Raw genomic sequence first — 23271 nt, 5'->3', positions numbered from 1 at the left:
TGCTAATCGAACCCAATTGAGATATAGTAGAAACTTCCAGAGCAGGTCTCTGATTGGTTGTATCCACTATAGGAAGGGCCATCTTGGGACTGAGTCAGAAAGCCTCGTGCAATGTGTGGAGCAACAGCAGTTTCTAGTGTGATAAAGCTCAGATCAGAGGCCTGCAAGAGAGACTAGCGAAGTGGTGGAGGCAGCTGGTTGCAGGCACTACATTGTCTCTATACTGGGGAGCAGACTAAAAGAGGAGAGACTACCAGTGAGCCCAATGACTAGTGGCACACACAGACCGTGAGAGGGCCTAATGACCTGGGGCTGAAGAGACAGTGCAAGGGCCCTGATGACCAGGGAGCCGAAAGCACAAGATGAAAGGGTACTGATGACCAGGTGCAGAAGGAAACAATGAACAGTACTGTGAACCCAACAGAAGGATGTTCTTCTGGAATTTTTGGTCCAGTGAGGGATGGCCCACGCTTTGCAAGGGCATGTGAGTGAGGCTCAGCATCGATAAATACCGGTGTGCACACCATAATGGGACACTAGTGAGTTAGCAGGCCTGATGAGTTATTCCTGAGTTATCATAATGTGGGGAGTAAATTGTTTTCTATGAGTAATGTTTAACCCTTTATAGTTGGAAGTGTAATGCATAGAGAATATAGCAACTCTGGTTATGTTAATGATGCATTAGAAATGTTGATCTACAGCAAAATATGTATAAAGAGGGGGGACTGAATTACAGTTTATGAGACCACGAGGAGTAGTGTTACGTCTACGACATTTTGCGTCCTAGTGTAAGGGCGTGACCCCAATGGGGCATGAGAGGTCGGTATACCATGAAAGGCCGAGTACCGGAAATGATGAAGATAACGGGCGCAGGTTGTAGTGAATAACATCACTGAATGGCTGTGATTGGCTCATCAAGTGCCAGCTGTGATTGGCTGCTGGCGCTCGATTAGCCAATCACAGCGCTTGCTTTGCTGGAGGCGGGATATTCAAAGCCCCGTCACCAGCAGAAGCTTAGCTATGAGACGAGGAGGACAACTTTTACAGCTTTGCCGCCGCCGAAGACCATCTGGAGGCATCGGGACGCCGTGGACCAGGTGAGTATAAGGCCCCCCCCAAAAAAATAAGACACTGTGCCCTTTTTAGGATAAAAATAATATAAAACAGTCTCTTATTTTGGGGGAAACACGGTATATACGGTAACTGCATTGCTGTCACTATTAGTCTTACATGATTAATCTTACAATGAATTAAACAGCATTAATAAGAAAAGTCTAGCAAGATCCTCGGTGGACTGACTGGACTATGTAGGATACGCCCCCGAGGACCGTGCCCCCAGAGAGATTATTCACCATGAATACAATCCCAACTCCAGGCTCAGTGATTCATATATCTAGATTCCTACTTTCATTTACACAGTCAGAAGGCTGATATTAAAATGCTAATTTCCCACGGTTCGCAATGAGTATTTTTCAATGTATTCCTTCAGCACTCAAGGTAATGAAGGACCAACCTGTTAATAGCAAACATATCGATACTTATAAAAATTATGACAACAGTTTCATTCCAAATGACATCACATTTTGATAATTTTTTTAGAAAACTGCATAATATTGTATCACTAACACGAGAATGAGGCGACCAATTCCCATAATTAACTATTCAGTCCTGTTGTTAAACATTGCATTGTAGATATTACAAAATGTATTTAGTCATCACAAAATGCGAGATCTGAGCAAAATGAAATCCTGCTTCGTGGAATTTAACTCCATTACAGAAAATATGTACCAAAAATTACAAATTGGACAGAAAAATGTTATATTGTGTTACAAAATAGTCTGCTACAAAAGCATCATCATTAGTGATGAGCGAGCACGCTCGTTTAAGGTTGATGCTCGATCGAGCATCGGCCTTGTCAAGTAACTGATTACTCAACCGAGCACCATCCATGTGGGGGGCCGCGGGGGGCGAGAGAGAGAGATCTCTCTCACTCACCCCCGGCTCACCCCCCCCCCCCCCACCGCATGGTACTCGGTCGAGTAATCAGTTACTTGACAAGACCGATGCTCGATCGAGCATCAACCTTAAACGAGCATGCTCGCTCATCTCTAATCATCATTGAGCAACCTGCAAAATAGTGGCCCACCAAAGTCATCATGAGAACCTCCAAAATACTGTCCTACAAAAGCCATCAGTGGGTAATCTCAAAAATACTGCACCACGAAAGCCATCATCATTGACCACCAAAATGCAGCACTACTAAAACCATAACCAGTAACCTCACATATAGAGTACAGCAAAATCCATCACTGGCAACTTCCAAAATATGGTGGTACGGAAGCGATCATCAGCAACCTCAAAAATATGGTGGTACAGAAGCGATCATCAGCAACCTCAAAAATAGTGCACCACAAAAGCCATCATCAGAGACCTGCAAAACACAACGCCACAAAAGCCATCATCTGCCAGCTCAATAAGAAGGTACCTCAAAGGCCACCATCAGCAACCTACAAAACCCATCCCAGAAAAGCCATCACTGAGAAACCTACAAAATACTACACACTATATCCAAAAGTCATGATCAGCAACCTCATTTCATGTACTAGAGTCATTAAAACTCAGTCTGAACCCACCTTGCAGTGTCACTACTCATTGACTTGTTGGATGGTTAGGAGATCCCTCTACTACAAGCCGAATTCCTGGCCAAGTCTCAGCGTGCCCGAGTTACAGAAAGGACAACGTGAGGAGTTCAGTAAATTCTCACCGGGGAACGCCCATTAATATGACATATTAAACTCACATGACCAATTCTCTTCGACTAATATCCCCATGTAGCCAAGTACTGTGTGTAATATATAAACCAATTGTCATTCCTATCGTTATTGGAGCCGGCGTCATTGTCTGAGTGTTTCCTTCCTTAATTGGATGGGTTTTGTTAATGACCCTGTGACACATCCGTGTGACATGGAGGAGGTCAGTATACAAATACCTGGCTGTCTGCCCACAATTCAATAACATGACGACGGCTTAATTAGCTTCCTAGAAGACTGGCTTCATTGCTTGCAGTACAGATAATTAATAATCACTGCTTAATAAGAGACGGATGTGGATGAATGAATACATGCACTGCATACACTATGTTGACGAAAGTATTGGCCAACCACCAATCTTTTTCTGTAAGTCGAAGTTGATCTGCTAATCGGATTAGGTATAAAACGGAAACTGAATGGACCCCATTATAGTGAATGGAGTCCGTTATGTGCCATTGGGTGCTGTCATAAGACGAATCCATTCGGCCACGGCATTCCCCTTTCTTCCTCCCATAACAGAGAAGGAAAACAGAACCCCCGATGCAAATGTCAACATAGCCTAAGGAGGACATACTGATTACACTTAGACCAACATGTTGCTTGTCTGAATAAGGTCTTAAGGACGTTGTGCCAAGTTATAAAGTCATGCCCTGTCCACAAGATAGGGGATAATTTTATGATTGGTGGGGGTCTGACTGTTGGTACCCCCACCAATCCCCAAGTGAATGAGGTGGGGGTCGTGTAGGCGTGCTGCCACTTCATTCACTTCAATGACAGTGACGGAGATTGTCAAAGCGCTTGAATTTGGTAATCTCTGGCGCTGTCATTGAAGTGAATGGAGCGGTGGCAAACCTGCGCGGCCTAGGCTTCATTCACTAAGGGACCAACAGGACCCTTGTTCACAGAATCAGTGGGGGTTCCAGCAGTCAGACCCCTATGATCATAAAATTATCCCCTATCCTGTGGCTAACTTTATAACTTGGCACAACCCCTTTAAGGGAATTGTCTGTCTTCTTTATCTAGCACATATATATGACCGCTAAGCTTCATGTATGTATTTCTGTACTGATTTCGGTTCCCCCTCTTGAGATTCGTTTCTCCTTGTAATAAGTCAGTTTGTAACCTGCAAACAGATGTAACAGGAATGAGATCAGTATTTTACTCCAGTACTCTGTTCTCTGGAGGACTCTCAATGAGACAACGGAGGAGAAATCCACAAAAGGGTATTATTGTATCTTGAAGCCACCGGAAACTAGGGGTTTGACAGCAGGAACGCCCCTGTCACAACCCTAGCGTCCGATTTGCTCACAAAGTCCAAAAGTCCCTGTCCTATCTCTAATATGTTCAGCACCTTCAAGAACAAAGGCGTTGTCCCATCTAGATAACCACTTCAGCTGGAGATAGCACCTTCAAGGTGTCCATGGTTTTATGGTGAACTGATTCTGGTTGATCACTGGGATGGCTTCATTCTTCCAAAAGGGTTGAAGTAGATGACAGGCCTTGGAACTTGGGGTGCAAATCCAGTGTCTAAGACCCCAAGTCCTATCAGCCCATGGAAGTATCTTGGGTGGTAGTAGGTGAGGATACGATGAAGACGACGGAGTTACAAAAATAGGGAATATTACTTTGAAGTGAAACAAAACAGTAATATGAAATTTAGAGACCAAAAACCTTTTAACGGTACCGATTCTCAATCCTGACTACAACTAGCTAATAACTACAACTTGTATGTTATGCATACCTGAAAATGACAATATTGGAACAATGACGGCACTACAACAGCAGTACAACAGCCACCCCTCTTACACCTTCAGTTACCTCCCTTTCACTTGAGTCTCCTTTACAGACACATATCTCTCTGGGAATAAGTGGAGTGCCATGGTGCTGGAACTAAACCCCTTGAAATTGTGCCGGCACACCTGAAGTTTTGTGTGTCGGGGATTGCCCGGATAGTTTTGGGTAGCACGTTCCAGACGACAGGTGTTCCTCTGGAGAAGTTTTGGAGGTGAAAATGAGAGGTTCAGGTTAAAGGGGCGCTTAATCTGATTTCATTAGCGGAGCAGAGGAAGCGAACTGGGTGGTGAATTGAGATGAGGAAAGCAATGTAGGGCGGCGCGGTGCTGTGGAGGGCTTTATGGACGAGGGTAGGGAGTTTAAATTGAATTCTGTATTTGACGGGCAGCCAGTGCAGCGACTGGCACAGGGCAGAGGCGTCCGAGTAGCGGCTGGACAGGAAGATGAGCCTGGCTGCCACATTCAGGGTTGATTGGAGGGGGGAGAGTCTGGCGCCAGGGAGGCCGATCAGCAGCGAGTTGCAATTATCAAGCCGAGAGTGGATGAGGGCAACAGTGAGCGTTTTTAGCGTGTCCACGGTGAGAAAAGGGCGATGTTCTGGAGGTGCAGCTGACTGAGGAGGAGTTTGTAGTCAAAAGCTGCAGAGAGGTCGAGGAGGTTCAGTAAGGAGTAGTCGGCCCTCGACTTGGCCATCAGGAGGTCGTTTGACACTTTAGTCAGGGCGGTTTCTGTCGAATGTAGGGAGTGGAAGCCGGACTAGAAGGGGTCAAGAAGAGCGTTTTCTGAGAGACAGCTTATAAGGCGGGAGTAAACCAGGCGTTCTACTAGTTTTGAGATGAAGGGGAGGCTTGAGATGGGTCGGTAGTTGGCAGCATCAGTCGAGTTAAGAGTCGGTTTCTTTAGCAGTGGGGATATGATGGCATGCTTGAATGAGGAGGGAAAGATGCCAGGGGTCAGCCATAACCCGTATATTAGGAGATAAGTGAAAGTAGAGGGGTCTTCTCTGCTGCATTGAGACACTATACCCGACTGGCAAACTGAACATTTTTCCATCTGCCATCTGACTGATGTGGCAGTTTTTGTGGGCCAGGATATCAGCAGATATAACACAAGTATCTAGATCTGCAGACAAGTGATATCTCTGATGTTCTTCAGACTTTGATGCCTCGTGATCAGCTTCAGGCGGGATCCATAGCAGCCCTTCTGGTTGTAATTAAGGAGGAATGTTTTTTAGGGGTTTCTAGAGGACAGCTCTGACAAACAGATGTGATCTGCAGACGCTGCCCATCACTACAAGAAGCCTTTTATCAAACAACATAAACAAGTTGTATAACCCAAGAACACTGAACAAATAGAAAAGCGGAAAACTCAATTCACAGCGGAGATAAGCGGGCAGTTATAGCCCCACATTACATTATCTCCAATGGAAATACCAGCCGCTCACAAATATTCCCGGCATGAAACATTAGGACAGTTTATGTTTTTCTTTTGACTCCTGGGTGTTAACAGCGAAGAAGCGTCTAAACACACAAGTATAAAGTTATCGTAAAGCGTAGGGATCACCGCTCAGTAATACTTCTCTGTAAGACTCAGTATGGGAGCCACCGTCAACCCTCGGGGGGTCCGGACTGCTGGGACAAAATTAACGAACCCAGTCCAAAACACATAAAAATAAAATATGTGCAGCTCAATATTAACCCTTTAGTGACACGACCTATTTTGGACCAAAGGATGTGACAATTGTTTGGGGATTTTTAGCTCCACTTTTCAAAAGCTATAACTTTTTGGTTTTTCCGCCAACATGGCGGTAGGGGGAGTCTTGTTTTTTTTTTTGCTTGGTGGTCCATAGTTTTTATTTGTTAGTTATTGAGGTAATCATGCAGCATGAATGACATGACAATTTTTTTTCTATAGGTTCACAAACTTACGACAACAATAAAATTATATATTTTTTAAGGTTTTTCCACTTTTGCAGAAAAAAAACTTTTTTTTGCAGCACTGCGTTCAAAGTCCCATACCTTTTTTACTTTTCCATGGATGGAGCTCTGAGGGGGCTTGTTTTTTGCACGGTGAGCTGTAGTTTTTATTGATGCAATTTTGGGGTACATATGGCCTTTTTGATCACTTTTGTTGTGTTTTTATGGGAGGCAAAGTGAACAATAAAAAGGCATTTTGCTCTGAGCTTTATATTTTTTTTCACAGCATTTGCTGTGTAGGGTAAAAAGTGTATTCAATTTATTATACAGATCATTACAGATGCGACGATACCAAATGTTTTTTTTTTTCTAAATAGAGAGAAGAGAGCGCGCAAAAAGAGTTTGCTTTTTGGGGATCTTTTTTTTACATTTTTAATGTCCCTGTAAGAGACTTGAACCTGCGATGCTTTGATAATACATTGCAGTATTTCTGCACTATTGTTAATTATCTGGTGTCCGATTGCCATGGTAACCGCTTAGCCCTCCGCAATTACATTACCTTCTGTAATAAGACTTGTGCCCCGGATCTGACGAAGAATCATTTACCTGTTTGAATAAAACCAACTGTTGCTGCAATATAGAGTGTGTGTGAGGTGCATGCAGCAGAGCTGTGTGTGTGTGAGGTGCATGTAGCAGAGCTGTGTGTGAGGTGCATGTAGCAGAGCTGTATGTAGCAAAGCTGTGTGTGTGTGAGGTGCATGTAGCAGAGCTGTGTGTGTCAAGGTGCATGTAGCAGAGCTGTGTGTGTGTCAAGGTGCATGTAGCAGAGCTGTGTGTGTGTCAAGGTGCATGTAGCACAGCTGTGTGTGTGTGAGGTGCATGTAGCAGAGCTGTGTGTGTGGTGAACGTAGCAGAGCTGTGTGTGTGTGAGGTGCAAGTAGCAGAGCTGTGTGTGTGTGTGAGGTGCACGTAGCAGAGCTGTGTGTGTCAAGGTGCATGTAGCAGAGCTGTGTGTGTGTCAAGGTGCACGTAGCAGAGCTGTATCTGTGAGGTGCACGTAGCAGAGCTGTATCTGTGTGTGAGGTGCACGTAGCAGAGCTGTGTGTGTGTGTGTGTGTGGTGCACGTAACAAAGCTGTGTGTGTGCGCGTGTGGTGCACGTAACAGAGCTGTGTGTGTGCGTGTGGTGCACGTAACAGAGCTGTGTGTGTGTGGTGCACGTAGCAGAGCTGTGTGTGTGTGTGTATGTGGTGCACGTAGCAGAGCTGTGTGTGTGTGAGGTGCATGTAGCAGAGCTGTGTGTGTGAGGTGTACGTAGCAGAGCTGTGTGTGTGTGAGGTGCACATAGCAGAGCTGTGTGTGTGTGAGGTGCATGTAGCAGAGCTGTGTGTGTGAAGTGCATGTAGCAGAGCTGTATCTGTGTGTGAGGTGCATGTAGCAGAGCTGTGTGTGAGGTGCATGTAGCAGAGCTGTGTGTGTGAGAGGTGCATGTAGCAGAGCTGTGAGTGTGTGTGTGTGTGAGAGGTCCATGTAGCAGAGCTGTGTGTGTGAGGTGCATGTAGCAGAGCTGTGTGTTTGAGGTGCATGTAGCAGAGCTGTGTGTGCGTGTGAGGTGCATGTAGCAGAGCTGTATGTGCATGTGAGGTGCATGTAGCAGAGCTGCGTGTGAGGTCCATGTAGCAGAGCTGCGTGTGAGGTGCATGTAGCAGAGCTGTATGTGCGTGTGAGGTGCATGTAGCAGAGCTGTATGTGCATGTGAGGTGCATGTAGCAGAGCTGTATGTGCATGTGAGGTGCATGTAGCAGAGCTGTGTGTGTGAGGTGCATGTAGCAGAGCTGTGTGTGTGAGGGGCATGTAGCAGAGCTGTGTGTGTGTGAGATGCATGTAGCAGAGCTGTGTGTGAGGTACACGTAGAAGAGCTGTGTGTGAGGTGCATGTAGCAGAGCTGTGTGTGTGTGAGGTGCATGTCGGAGAGCTGTATGTGTGTGTGAGGTGCATGTAGCAGCTGTATGTGTGTGTGAGGTGCATGTAGCAGAGCTGTATGTGTGTGTGAGGTGCATGTAGCAGAGCTGTATATGTGTGTGTGAGGTGCATGTAGCAGAACTGTGTGTGTGAGGTGCATGTAGCAAAGCTGTGTGTGAGGTGCATGTAGCAGAGCTGTGAAAAGTCCACACACCCCTGTTAAGATGCCAGTTTTTTGCCATATTAAAAAAATCTGACAAAGATGAATCAATTCCGATTTCTTTCCACCTCCATGTGACCCATTATCTGTATAATTCCAGCGGAAAACAAACTGAAATCCTTTAAGGTTAAAAAATTTAAAAAGAAAACTAAAATAATCTAGTTCCATAAATATGCACACCCTAAAACTAATACTTTGTTGATGTATCCTTTGCCTTTTTTGTCAGCATTCAGTCTTTTTGGGTTGGCGTCTACCAGCAGGGTACATCTTGACTTGTCAATCTCTGCCCACTCTTCCTTGCAACAGCGCTCCAAAGGCGTTAGATCGCGAGGGCATCTGGTGTGTAGCGCCCTCTTCAGGTCACCCACAGATCTTCAATGGGATTCAGATCTGGGCAGCTGGCTAGACAAAATTTGAATATATCCAGTTCTCAGCACCAACAAACTCATCAGCACCCAAAAAAATTGAGGCTGTACGACAGAGACGGATTGTTTTGCAAAATTGCGTAATAAAAGTTTTACCCCAGACAAGGTCTTTCTAGTATCCAAGTGACTCAGAGCAGGCTCTGCACCTTCTTCTTCAAACACACTAGCCAAGGGTCCGCAGTCACTAGTATAGTGCACACATATTCCGCAGCGCTGCACACAGATGGGGCTCTCAGTCCAAAGTCGCCTATTGCTGTTTTTGGAGTATGGGAGGAAATCCATTCAGGCACGGAGAAAACATAAAACTCTATGCAGAGTTGCTCTGGGTCGGATTTGAACCTAGGACCCCAGCGCTGCAAGGCAAGAGTGCTGACAACCGTGCTGCCAATCGCTGCCATAGGAAGTGGCGTCTCGTAAGAGTAAATGCACACAGGACAGGTTGGCTGCGTAGAATTTCAGAAAAACTGCAGAATTTGTTGCCGTTTTTTTGTGCAAATTTTACTGCAAATTCTGAAAAAAAGAAGTTTCTTCTGCTCGTCATTTGATCCGTCGTGCAGAGTATAACATTTTTGCAGCCGCCAATTTCTGTTACAGCCTCTCACAGTGGATATCGCCCTGGAGAGTCCAGGGAGCTACTGTTTCTCCTTACGGAGAGCACCATGAGGGTGTAGGGAGCCTAACAGACCATGCAATGTTCCCTGGGAAAAAGCTATGTAAATGAGTGATGGAACAATCCTCCACAGCGCCACCTATTGGCTGCTAGCTACACTATCAGTCAATATCCAACTTTTTAAACAGGCTGGGCACTAAAAGAGGCAAAACTTGCCGCAAAAGCCGCATGTTACACATCTGGATTTTTCTGCGGGTTAACCACAGATTCGTGGTGGAGTTTCCTGCCGCATGTGCGCTAAAGTCATCAACAACTCCATATTTACAACCTCTAGCCAGAATCATTCTGTACGGAAATACTGATATCTGCCTGCAAAAGAGCACATGATAAATAATATCAGGAAGGAAGGAAAAGGCCTTCGTATGGAGCTTGTGATCTCCGAAATATCTGATCTGCTGCACTGGACACAAAACATTGTACTTTCTTTGTCCTAAAATGGTTAACCCCTTCATGACCGCAATACGACTTTTTAGTGAGCTCACTAATGGGCTTCAAACCTGTACTTACATCTTTTTAAGGCGGTGGCTTGGCTAACTACTGACAGCCGGGCTCCTGCTCTAACAGCCAGGAGTGGAGAAACCTCGGCAACTGCAACATGTAAGCGGATGACAAGCGGATGGGACTCTTTCTGTCACCCATTAGAAGCCTGCATTGCAATTGCAAGGTCCCAATGGGTTTCCATGGCAGCTGGAGGTCTGTTGAAGGCCTCCATGTCTGCCATTTAACTCAACCTGTTAGATGCCGCCTCTGGCAGAGCCTAATAGGCTGCTGTCATAGGCTTAGTAGAATGCACTGCATAAGTAATGCAGTGTACTATTCTAGCGATCAAACAATTGCCTGGCGCATATACACCAAGCCCGCAATGCGTTGGGCGGGGGGAGACAGTTTATAATTCTATATTTCGGTTGCCGAGCTCCTTATCCTACAAGTGCGGAAGCCCTCAGACCATCTCCAGTCCTGCCCTGAAGAGCCCCGAAGAAGCTGCTATTCTCTTTGAAGACCTGTTTGATAAGGCCAAAAGGTGACATTCTTGAGACTACAATCCTGCATGACTGTTCTGCAGCAGGAGCCTCCCCCCTCGGGGATGCGGAAATGTCACATCACATTACACATAGATAATACATACTGCCCTGGTCATACCGCTGAAGAGGAGAAAGATGACTATCCGGGGGTCACAGGACCTAATAAATGTCAGACATGCATACCAGCAACCCTATAATGTCTAGTTTACCATGAGGCAAATTAGCAGCATACTTACATGGCTTCGCAGTTAACTCTTAACCTCTCAAATAAAACCTGAACATAGACTTAAGGCCCGTTTACATGCAAAGACAATGTTTCGAACGATTAAAAGTTTTGAGCGACCTTTTTGCAATAAATGTTGATTAACAGTAACGTCTATTAGCACTTTATCATCTTAATTTGCGAGTAAAAGGTCCTCCAGGAGCTGTTTGCAGATCACAGCATGTTGTCTGAGCTCTGCAATCAGCTCCATTGTTCTCGGTGGGGCTGTCGGCAGAATACAATGTAATCTCCCGGCACCTGCTGAGAAAACAGCACGCGGTCCCTGTTATCTCTCTGCGGCTGAATGATGGATTTTAAATTCACCTTAAAATCATTGTTCAGCCTAAAAGTGCATGATGGCCGTGTTTACATGCAACGATTATTATCGCTTGTTTGACTAAATTTTGAGCGATAATCTTTGTGTGCAAATGGGGCTTTGGTATTAGTGTATCTTGACACCACCAGAAATACTGGTGAAGCCAAGATACATGAAGTTTGACAGGAGGTTGCCGCCCCCTGTTGCTGATTGGCTCTCCGGCTGTCTTCCTGGCAGTGGTCTCACAGGTCCTGGAGTCGGTGGCTGCGGACGTGGAAGAAGGAGGAGAGGCGTTGGATGGAGCAGTGAGTGCTGCGGACAGAGCTGGCGTGCAGGACTTGTCAGCGTTGCTGTGGGATGCAGTGGTGAGCGCTGCGCAGAGAGAGCCGGCGGTATACACGTGTGAGCGGTATTGTGGGACGCAGCAGTGAGCGCTGCCGAGAGAGCCGACAGTCAGGACTTCTGAGGGCAGTAGTGGGACGCAGTGGTGAGCGGAGCACAGTGAGGCGGCAATCGGAACTTCATAGTGGTGCAGTGCCAGGGAGCGGTGAGCGCTGCACAGAGAGCCGCCAGTTAGAAACTAGTAAGCGGAACGGTCGGTCGGACGGAGCACCGGGGGGGACCCTGTTTAATGAGTGGACCTGTTTGCCTACAGCAGGGGTGCATGTGCTGGAGCGGTGAGTGGTAATGAGTGGTGGGGGGGGCGCTGCTTCAGGAGGGAGTGCAGTGCGCCGGGCAAGGGCAATGCCAGGGTTCCTGCAGTCACATCAGTGGAGCCGGCCGCTTCAGGACTAAATTCACGGTAGCAGGGCCTTCGGCTCTTCAACCAATTGGGAGCTAGGGGTGTGACAGAGGGTGTTCCTCATGAAAGTCCTGTCAAACCCCTACCTTCCAGTGGCGTCAAGATACACTAATACCTGGGGCTTTAAGGATTTGTTGGCCAACTTGAACCAATAAGCTGAGTGTCCATGGGACAAAGAGGGAAATGTGTTCAGTAAACTTATCAGACCTGCTTCTAACAGTTTCTTAATGGATGGACACTATGGCTAGAAACTGCGCCACGTGGGGCAATACAAGCCTCTAAAGGGAACCTGTCTTCTCATAAATGAACCATAAACTTAATGTCATTAAGTTTTTACAATGTAATCTATCATAAACCTCTAAGGCTGCATTCCCATGAACGTATATCGGCTCGGTTTTCACGCCGAGCCGATATAAGTTGTCCTCATCTGCGGGGGGGGGGGGGGGGAGGCTGGAAGAGCCAAGAGCAGGAACTGAGCTCCCACCCCCTCTCTGCCTCCTCCCCGCCCCTCTGCAATATTTGCAATGAAAGGAGGTGGGACGGGGGCGGGGCTAAGTTGTGGGGTTTTTTTTTCGAATTAGCCCCACCCCCGTTCCGCCTCTCCCCATTGCAAATAGTGCAGAGGGGTGGAGAGGAGGCAGAGAGGGGGCGGGAGCTCAGTTCCTGCTCCTGGCTCTTCCATCCTCACCCCCCCCCCTGCACATGATGACGTATATCGGCTCGGCGTGAAAACCGAGCCGATATACGTTCGTGGGAATGCAGCCTTACAGCGCTGGTAATGAGGCCTCTTTATCACTAATTAGTTCTGTAATCCATTTAGTACCTTTACATTTTATTTTTGAAATTTTCCCGCGCCGTATTAAAATAAGTTGAAGAGGGTCCGATTTTCCCCTCCGCGCCACGCCAGACACGTCCCCGTTCTTGATTGGCATGCATACTGATTTCTCTTCTTCAGTGTAATCCCATGCAGGTGCCGTAGAAAATCCTTCCCACGCACCACAACTCTCCCTTAGGCCTCTTTCACACGGGCAATGCGTTTTTACGCTGACGCAATCGAGTCGCAGCTAACATTAGCCTTTTCTCGTCCATACATACGGCCGGGTGTGGTGTATATACGCCAAGCCCAGAATGCCCTCGTTGGGCAATAGCTCTGATTGGCTGAGTAGCGCTCAAAAACCAATCAATACAGCGCTCAATGAACCAATGCGATGGCTGTGATTGGCTGAGCAACGGTCGAAGAACCAAACACAGCCGTCCCATTGTGGAGGTGAGATTTATGGACTGGCCAATCAATGCGGCGGCTCAGCCAATTCATAAATCCCGTCTCCACAATGCAACGGCTGTGATTTCTTCATCCAGCGCTGCATTGATTGTCTGAGCAGTGCTCGATGGCGAGGCTCCGGCAAGCATTGGGAGGACATGGAACGAGTCTGCTAGCTAATGTATTCCTTTTTTTTTTTTGGTAAATGCAGCGAAGGCTTATATTTCAAGCCTCCCTGAAAAATCAGGCCAGGGCTTATTTTCGGGGTAGGTCTCATTTTCGGGGAAACAAGGTAGGTGAACCAGGCAATCGTCTTCTTACAAGTGTTGGCCGTTTTGGCTTGTTGAGTAAAAACTAGGATTTTCTGCGCTTTTTCTGCCTCAATTGACAACTAACCAGTCCCCATCCACCTGCATTAGTTTGAGGACCGTACGCCTTGAGGACCGATTAAATATCTGGGAGTTAATAATGGTTTGGAAAAGTAAAGGACTAATGTGTCCAGGCAATTTCTGCTATTGGCAGCCATTCAATGACTCGGTCTAGGTGCACTCATAAATCTAGTCCGTAAACAAGTCAGTCCGCATTGGCATTGTGAGCAGTCAACAAATCCAACTTAACCTCCAGTCAAAGACTTTAGCGCCAAGATGTATCTACTCCTTCAAGTCTAACAATAGGCGTCTCATGATACAAGCAGCCTGTGGTCAAACGTGCCAGAATGTGAAATCTAAGTATTTCTGCTCTGCAGATCTTGGCCCACAATGCTCAGCATTCCTCAGATAGTCTTCTGGGTGTGCAGTGGGATGAATGGCCTGTGTTAGGAACCTGGAAGGAATTATCCATGTACTCATTAATCTAAAGGCAAATCAAGAATGGAAGATCCAACTATACAGCTCCAGGAACCTGCATCTGCAGAACATCAACGTGGAGACCCTGCCAAAGACAAGAGTTCTAATTATTCATTAGGGAGCATTCTGTACTTGGGAGTCATTGTCTGGCCCCGATGTTTGCCGAGCAGAACTGAATATGATCCCCATGTTCTTACGTCCAGCCGAAGTGGCATGCATTGATACGTGCCACCAACACTTCTGAGAGGACCAGGACTGAGTTCCTCCCAAAACTGGAGTGAAAATAAGCCAGTGAATTGTGGGAACTTTGGACTTCATGTCTTCCCCCTGGGACAAGTTGTAGGCACTACATGGCCAGGCACCTAGACATTTGCCAGACTGTTTGAGAGCTTATCTATGGATGTCACAATGGGACCCACAAATGTCCCAATTGGTAGCATCATACCCCATCTAGTGCTACGTTAAGGTAGCTTTTGTGCATGCCTGGACCTGTACAGTTGCACAGAGCGCTTTTAGGGGGACCACCAGGTGGATGTAACTTGGGGGTAGGTTCCCCCAGCCAGATCATTTTCTTTCTCCATTCTTCAACAGTGTCTCATGGAGCTCCATGAATCATCCTCCTCCTGGCTCTGTCTCCTTCTCTCTGATGTTCTAAGGCATTGCATTGGCCCCGTACAACACAACTTCTTAATCATGGTGCCACAATTATGCAATGAGCTTCGTTCTGGTGCTTTAGTTACATACTGAGCTTGGCTCTGGTGCTTTACTTATGTGCTTGGCTTGGTTCTGGTGCCCTATGTACTGATCTTTGTTCTGCTGCTGTATTTATGTTGTAAGCTTGGTGCTGGAAAAGTATTTATATTCTGAGCTGTTCTGGTGAGGGTATGTTTCTGATCTTGCTGCTTTCCGCATAAGCAGAATGCAGTCAGATTGTCTATCAGAGCAATATATATAGTTTTTTTTTCTTATCCCTGGGAGGAAGGGGGCACAAAACAAAATTTCATACAGGGTGCCATCACGCCCAAGACTAGCACTGTTTTTGTATATGCTCACAGAGACCCCCCAATGATATGGTAAGTACTCTGTATCTGGAGTGTTCCAGAGATTAGGCATTACAGTGGTTACTACACAGAATATCGTACCATGTGCACGACCTTAGCCTCTTACTTCCCCAAGCATATAGATACATGTTGTACAATCTCATCAGCAATCCATTAACAAGACGGTACACATGGGTCTGGATGTAATTGGAAAATGTCAATTATAACTTTCATTTCAAAGCAATATTTTGCATCAATGGTTTAACAAACGATAGAAGTGTCTGCCATTAGCAAGGGGCCCGGCAGCAGCGGGGCACCGGGAGACATCGGACCACCGAACCATTCCTACAGTACAGATGGGAGACCATTAAACTAGCAATTCCCTAATGTAACAGCCTCACTGTCATCTTCCTTTAGGTCGCCCTGTAGACTCAGACTGCAAACAACCAACCTGCAATGGATGCAGACTGCAGTCCAATCCGCCTAACGGCATGAAGGAAAATGTGGAGAAATTTCAATAAACCAAAGGTAGAGAGTTACTTTTAGGAGTAGGTTCCTCTCTGGTAAACCTGCGCTTGTATATGAATGTCTGACGTTCCTATTGTATTATGCAACTGGGAACCTCCTTCTTTTGCCAGCCGCAGCCTCCAAACTCCTCCTCCTGTCAAGTGCAGCAGATGCTGCATTAGCCCTTTAATTAGGGTTCCTGTCACTGCCCATAGGGTGCGAGCATTCACACGGCCCACCTCTTAAAAGGACAATGCACCTACCCAGCTTCCCATCCCCAGCAAATCCAGACAGCTAACCACTGAGGATGCCTAAGCAATAGTTTCAGTTTGTTCCTGTGAAGGTGTGTCTGACTTCTGTCCAAATCACCCAGCTTTCCTGTCCTCTCCATTCCTGACCTTGGCTTGTTCTTTCAACACTATATCTTTGTTTGCTGCCTGCCATCATTACACAAGAACTCCATCTGTACCGACCTTGGCCGGAATATCGACTGCTGTGCTACGCTGCTTCTAACTTGTCCGTGTTAGCTGTCACAGAAGACTACTTTTGGGGTAATGGCATGAGGGTCCCTGCAGCTAAAGACCGGATCCCAATTGGAGAGGTTTAAAGAGTAAAAAGCATGGGTCCTTTAGGTGCTGCCCTCAGAAGTATCCCAAAGTCAAATCTGTCAGCGGCACCGTGGGTCTGCACCCTCTTTGGGTTATTATAGAGAGCAGCCGCAGTGAATTCCCATTCCTGCAGCAGCTCCCCAGGTAATATCTGTAGAACAGGGGCTGCAATCACACAGGCAGCTTTTAAGCCAAATCCAGATGTGGGCCAGGAGGAAGGAGAAGTCCAGACTTTATATTTCACATTCCTTTTGGATCTACTTCTGGCTTTGGCTCAAAAACTGCATGTGTGATTCGACCTTTAGGGCTCATTCACACGGGCGTATTCAGTTTCTGCACTGTGCATATTCCCTGCATTTTGCATGTATTTTCGCACACGCTGGGTATCTCCCATATGCAAACAAACAAGTCCCGGTTGATTTCATACATAAATACGCAGTGACTATGCATGTATCGTTCATAGTCACTTCGTATTTACACGCTAACATTGAATTTAATGGGCTATTTCGGTCCATAAAACAGAGCAAAATAGGACATGTTGGGATTCTTTTCACGTGCGTCGATCCGACCATCCTGCTTCATACCCCAATTATGCGCCCCTCCAGACTCTGGTAATGGGGTGACATCTCTTCTCTGCGCCGTAGAGGCATCTAGTGGTCAACAAGCCCTACACAAGTGGATGAAGAGGCCACTACTCACAAGGGGCCTCCGAGAGCCTCTTATAGGACAAGGGGGGAACCAGTTTTAGGACCTCCGGTGACAAGACCGTCCATCTAATCACCACAACTCTCATCATCTACAGATCTGCCTGAGATGGAGCCGCAGGACGGGTTTTACAGCAAAATAACAACTCATCAAGGTGCCGGATTTTTTCCGACAATGAATGTATATGAATGGGGATTACATATGACATACATTATATCACATATCCCCAGCTATTACATATGACATACATTATATCACATATCCCCAGCTATTACATATGACATACAATATATCACATATCCCCAGCTATTACATATGACATACAATATATCACATATTCCCAGCTATTACATATGACATACAATATATCACATATCCCCAGCTATTACATATGACATACAATATATCACATATCCCCAGCTATTACATATGACATACATTATATCACATATCCCCAGCTATTACATATGACATACAATACATCACATATTCCCAGCTATTACATATGACATACAATATATCACATATCCCCAGCTATTACATATGACATACAATATATCACACATCCCCAGCTATTACATATGACATACAATATATCACATATCCCCAGCTAGGTTTATAGAGAAGCTGCACTTATAGATGCCTATATCCAGCACTGTAAAGCAGAAATGACACTTTCAGAAGTGATTCACCTTAAAGGGGTTGTCCCGAGGCAGCAAGTGGGTCTATACACTTCTGTATGGCCATAATAATGCACTTTGTAATGTACATTGTGCATTAATTATGAGCCATACAGAAGTTATAAAAAGTTTTTTACTTACCTGCTCCGTTGTTAGCGTCCTCGTTCCCATGGAGCCCGACTAATTTTCGCCCTCCGATGGCCAAATTAGCCGCGCTTGCGCAGTCCGGGTCTTCTGTAGTCTTCTATGGAGCCGCTCGTGCCAGAGAGCGGCTCCGTGTAGCTCCGCCCCGTCACGTGCCGATTCCAGCCAATCAGGAGGCTGGAATCGGCAGTGGACCGCACAGAAGAGCTGCGGTCCACGAAGCAAGAGGTTCCCGGCGGCCATCTTCACAGGTAAGTATAGAAGTCACCGGAGCGCGGGGATCAAGGTAAGCGCTCCGGTAAGCTGTCTGTACGTCCCTGCATCGGGGTTGTCTCGCGCCGAACGGGGGGGGGGTTGAAAAAAAAAAAAACCCGTTTCGGCGCGGGACAACCCCTTTAAAGCTTTAATGATAGATAGGGTTTTCCATAGTTTTACCATTTATCCTGCCCTTTAAGGGATCGTATATAGATAGATACATAGATTGCTAGACACACAGACATATAGATATGAGATGGTTACGAGATAGATAGATATCCTGTTTCATCAAAAATAAGCCCTACCCTGAAAATAAGCTTTGTCATGATTTTTCAGGATTTCTGAGAGTGCAGAGGATGCTTGAACTATAAGCCATAATCTAAAATTAAGCCCTAGTTACAGTAATCAAAAAAGTCAATTTAAATAGTGTCCAGGCAGCTATATATGAAAAAAGTAAAATCTTTTGGAGCAAAAAGTAATATAAGACCCTGTCTTATTTTCGGGGAAACAAGATAGATAGATAGACTGACCATAGAACCATTCACTTCTAATAGGGAGGACTTTGAACCCTAAATATTTTTGAACAGAGCAGAACTCAATACCCTAAAACCAAAGACCATCCCAGAAATCAAGGGTAGGAAGCAGTTAAATACATTCTCATGTTGTTACATTCTAACATTCCCAGTACAAACATCCTACACAATCCTAACACAAACAAGATACAATGTAACAGTGAACTAAAACAAGCAGTGCAGAGAGGGGGGCACTCACCAGGTGGGCTGCAACTGGCAGAGGTGCTCAGCAATGTGGGATCTCCAAATAATCACCCCCTCCTCTGCAGTGCCCAGGTCAGGGCTAGACTGCCTGCAGCTAATCACTTTGTGTTGCTGAAACTTTTCATATTCCAGCCCCCAAATGAGGAGTCAGGGAGGGGGATGTAGCTTTCTGTTTTCTATTCTCCAAACCTAATGTGACGTGTGGTGCTGATATCCCAGGGAACTCCCTAGGGGGCACAGGAGGCAGAGCTAGTCACTGCAGGTAGCTAACCTGGCATGCAGGTGGCAGCCCTGATGGGGGGTGAGAGGCTCTTACCTTATGCAGGTTGTAGGGGGTAGCAGAGCCCAGCCAGCAGTGCTGCCTTCTGCAGATGGATGTTACTGGGCATCTGCTCTCAGGGGTCTTCATCTGCTGGGAAGTTTGTCTTCTGACCAGGGATGGATCATATTTGTCTCCAGGGTTGGGGCCTTGCAGTGGAGGGGGAGGTCAGGAAGCTGTGCTAACAGATAGTAAGAGGCAGACTTGAATGCAATGTTTTGCTGGGGAAGCTGTATGGTGATAGTGTGCAGCAACCAGGAAGGGACTGGACTCTTAAAGGTGCAGCCTCACATTAATCCCACACATTGTATATCTGGTGATTCATGTCTATGCAAAGGGAATCTCCAAGTATACAGTGTGCAGAGCGGAGCATTACTACTGCCGAGGGGGTTTTTCCCTGAGTGTCTTGTTTGTATTTGACACTCCTAAATAAAGAGTCAATATTAATGCAGCAATACAGATGCGGCAGTATTATTAAAGCTCCTTCACACACCCTTTATTTAAATGACTCCAAAAAAATCATGTTTTTGATAACTTTTTTTTTTTTTTACAAGTGTTCTTAGTGGTTTTTTTTATTTTTTACTTTAAAACATGTTTTTCTGGCGCTTTTCAAGAAGTACAGAAAAAAATGCCCCGTTGAGAGCATGCTGGGTTGTGCAAAAATGCCACAAGTGGCAAAAAAAACCCAAAAATGTTCTGTATGTAGAGCGCTTTATATTTCATCCAATGAGTTTAAAGGGGTTAAACCAGGATCACAGGATAGGTGAGAACTTGCCAGTCGGTGGGGGTCCAACTGCTGGAACCCTCACAGATCCAGAGATAACACCCTGGCACATCCATGAGTACTGACAGCCATGCATGTGCTTCATCATGCTGCTGACATCAATACATCTTATTTGTATAGTGCAAACTTATTCTGCAGCACTTTCAGGTAATTTATGAGCACCAAGCTGGGTGAAAGGCTGAGTGAATCTTGAGCTAGCTACCTGAACCATCAGGGATTGAACCCACAACCTTCAGGTTGTGAGCAAGAACTTAGTAATTCTGCTGCCCTAACATTCTCCACCACTTGAGGCTCTTTCTATATAAGACCCTTGGACCTGCCAGAGATAGCCAAAGTCAAGATTCACTAATCTCCGTTCACTTCCATGTGATTACACCAGATTGTCAAGATCTTGAACTTGACTATCTCCAATGGTCTCATTGAAGAGAATGGCGCAGAGACATGTGTGACTACCGCTCTCAAAATTTTGGGAAGTGCGGGGAGCAATTTCTCTGGGTCATTGGGAGTCTTAGTGGTTGGAGCATTGTTAGCACAATGGAGCTCAACAGGTATCAAGGTGGCAAGTTATCCCCTATTCTGTAGATAGGGATTCACCCCTTAAAGACCAGAGTGTTTTAGTCCTAAAAGAGCAGACATTTTTTATGCATGTCGTGATTTTTGGCCTATTTTTGTTTTATCTTGAGCTGCCAAAATTATTAATAGTTTGTTATTTTTAAAATTAGTATATTTATGCTAAAATAAACTGCAGGAATGGGTTCCTCATTTTTGGGGACATTTTGGTATGTCACTTATATATTCAGATTATAGGGGGCATATGGTGATGGTTTGTGCCTTGTGTGGCACTAAGTGTTAGGTAGCAGAAATGCAGTCCTAAGCTCTTGCTCATGACCTGAAGGTTGTGAGTTCAATCCCTGCTTAGGTCAGGTAGCCACCTCAAGGTTAACTCATCCTTGTGAGGTCAGTAAAATGAGTATCCAGCCTGGTGGGGGGTACAAGATGACTGGGGAAGGCAATGGCAAAAAAGAACATCATGATGTGACGTTACCCTAGTGGTCAGTCATGACTCGGTGTTTGACCAAGAGGACTTTACTTTTACCTAGGTTGATTTAGGCACTGAGTTTATATATATATATAATATATGTATTTGCTTATAAGGCTGTGTCACACGGGTATAAGCGCATTTGTACAATGGGCGTTGCGTATTTGCACGTGCAAAAAACATGGAAGCATGCTCTCAATCTATGAAATGGGCAAATAAGTTCAATATGCACTATTTTTGCGAGCAAATGCTGCCAACGAAATATGTGCGCAAAATATGCTTATGTGAACAAACCCATTGAAATCGATGCGATCTATTCTCTGCGTATGCTTGCACGATGAAAAATGCTACACAAAGAACTTCCTGTTACACAGGCCTAATTCTGTAATTATTTAACTTGTTTTTATAACTTTTTTTTTAACATCTATGTCCCTCGTTATGTCATATAAGACCTCTGAGGACCTTCACACCATCACTTTTTATTCATATGTCCCAATCTTTTGACTGTAGCTGGGGCATCCATAGGAGCAGCATCTATTGGAGTCCCAGCTACAGGGGGAAAAATCCCCCTAGTGTCAAATTAGTTATTGGCAGAGATGGGCTAGGGTCTGCGAAGACCCTGCAGCTCTGACCTCTCAAGGCTTGACAGCAAACGCCAGTTGCAATAGAGGAAACAGCACTGGCACTTCCTCTGTTCTCCACATAGCGCTATGTAGGCTGGATAAGAGAAGGCAGAAGTGGTTATAAACCATTGCTGTCTGCTCCTCCAGGCCCGCCGCTGTCTGATCTGCTCCAGGTAGATTGCAGAAGCTTTAAACACGCACTTTATTTAAAAAAATGGTGTGGCCTTAAAGCCTGGGACCCCCGCTGTACATTAATGGTGCTTGGTTCTTATTGGGTTAGACCAAAAAAAAAAAGAAAACAGCCCAAGAAAATGTTGCATAAGTGGAAGTAGCCTTAATTTATCTGTATGTGAACTACTTCAGTTGTAATAAAGAGTAGTTGAACCTAAAGAATAGCTGAAAAGAAGCAGATTTATTTTTTTTTCCGAATGGCTAAGTCAGAGTCCTGACCTTAACTCTATGGAGATGCTGTCGCTTATCCTCAGGAGGGCTCTGTACATAAAGCACCCCAGAAATACTGATGACCTGAAATATATTTGCAGGGAGAAAGGGCCCAAAAGTCCTCCTCAGCATCCAACAAATCTTATTTGCAATTACAGGAAACATTTGGTGGAGGTCATTACTGCTAAATAGGGATTTATGGGATATTAAATGGCAGGGTTCACTTACTTTTTTCTCCCTGCTTTATGGGTAATTGCAATAAATGACATGATGGTACAAGTATCTATGTGTTACTAGTTACATTTCATTTGTCTGTAATGGTGACTTAGATTCAATCGGACCACATTGTAATCAGTGCAGAAATCCAGGTAATCACAAAGGGTTCAGTTACTTTTTCTAAGGCCTCATGTCCACGGGGAAAAGAAGAATTAAAATCTGCAGCGGATCACCTGCATGCGGATCCGCGTCCCATAGGGATGCATTGACCACCCGCGGGTAGATAAATACCCGCGGATGGTCAATAAAAGTGAATTAAAAAATTCTGGAGCATGAAAAAAAATGGACATGCTCCATTTAGGTGCGGGTCTCCCGCAAGCTTCTATTGAAGCCTATGGAAGCCGTCTGGATCCGCAGGAGACCCGCGCCTGAATTAAACTCACCTGCTCCGGGCGATGTAGATCTTCCTTCCTTCGCGGCAGGATCTTCTTTCTTCGGCCCGGCGGATGTGCCTGACGCATGCGCGCGGCACGCAGCCAGCGTGCCGTGCACATTCGCCGGGCCGAAGAAAGAAGATCCGGCCGCGAAGAAGGGAAGACACGCACGGCCCACAGCAGGTGAGTTTATTCTTATTTTAATGCCTCATGTCCGTGGGGCAGGAGGGACCTGCTACGGATTCTCCATGGAGAATCCGTAGCGGGCCTGATTTTCCACGGGGTTAAAATCCAGATCCGCGCCCCATAGGGATGCATTGAACACCCGCAGGTAGTTAAATACCTGCGGATGTCATTTTTCCCGCCAGGCGCGGATCCGTGTGCGGGAAAAAATCC

At 45.8% G+C, this 23271-nt stretch overlaps 1 protein-coding gene across 7 annotated transcripts in view; it reads right to left on the bottom strand.

Annotated features, from left to right (window-relative positions):
• Positions 1 to 23271, bottom strand: part of LOC136633421 (death-associated protein kinase 2-like) — a 704757-nt gene that overhangs the window by 82544 nt on the left and 598942 nt on the right. For 3 of the 7 annotated variants that reach the window (XM_066609139.1, XM_066609146.1, XM_066609144.1), the window contains exon 1: positions 19336 to 19598. The exons of 1 other annotated variant lie outside the window; for it this stretch is intronic. The gene's annotated coding sequence lies outside the window, so the exon portion shown is untranslated. Of the gene's footprint in view, positions 1 to 2633; positions 2758 to 19014; positions 19124 to 19335; positions 19601 to 23271 lie in introns of those variants that run through there. 3 more of the 7 variants (XM_066609145.1, XM_066609140.1, XM_066609141.1) reach the window with 3 other exon arrangements.

The sequence above is a fragment of the Eleutherodactylus coqui genome, chromosome 6, assembly GCF_035609145.1.
Source record: "Eleutherodactylus coqui strain aEleCoq1 chromosome 6, aEleCoq1.hap1, whole genome shotgun sequence".
Taxonomy (NCBI): Eukaryota; Metazoa; Chordata; class Amphibia; order Anura; family Eleutherodactylidae; genus Eleutherodactylus; species Eleutherodactylus coqui.
Note: the sequence above shows the minus strand (reverse complement) of the source record. Positions and strands in the feature narration are given on the sequence as shown.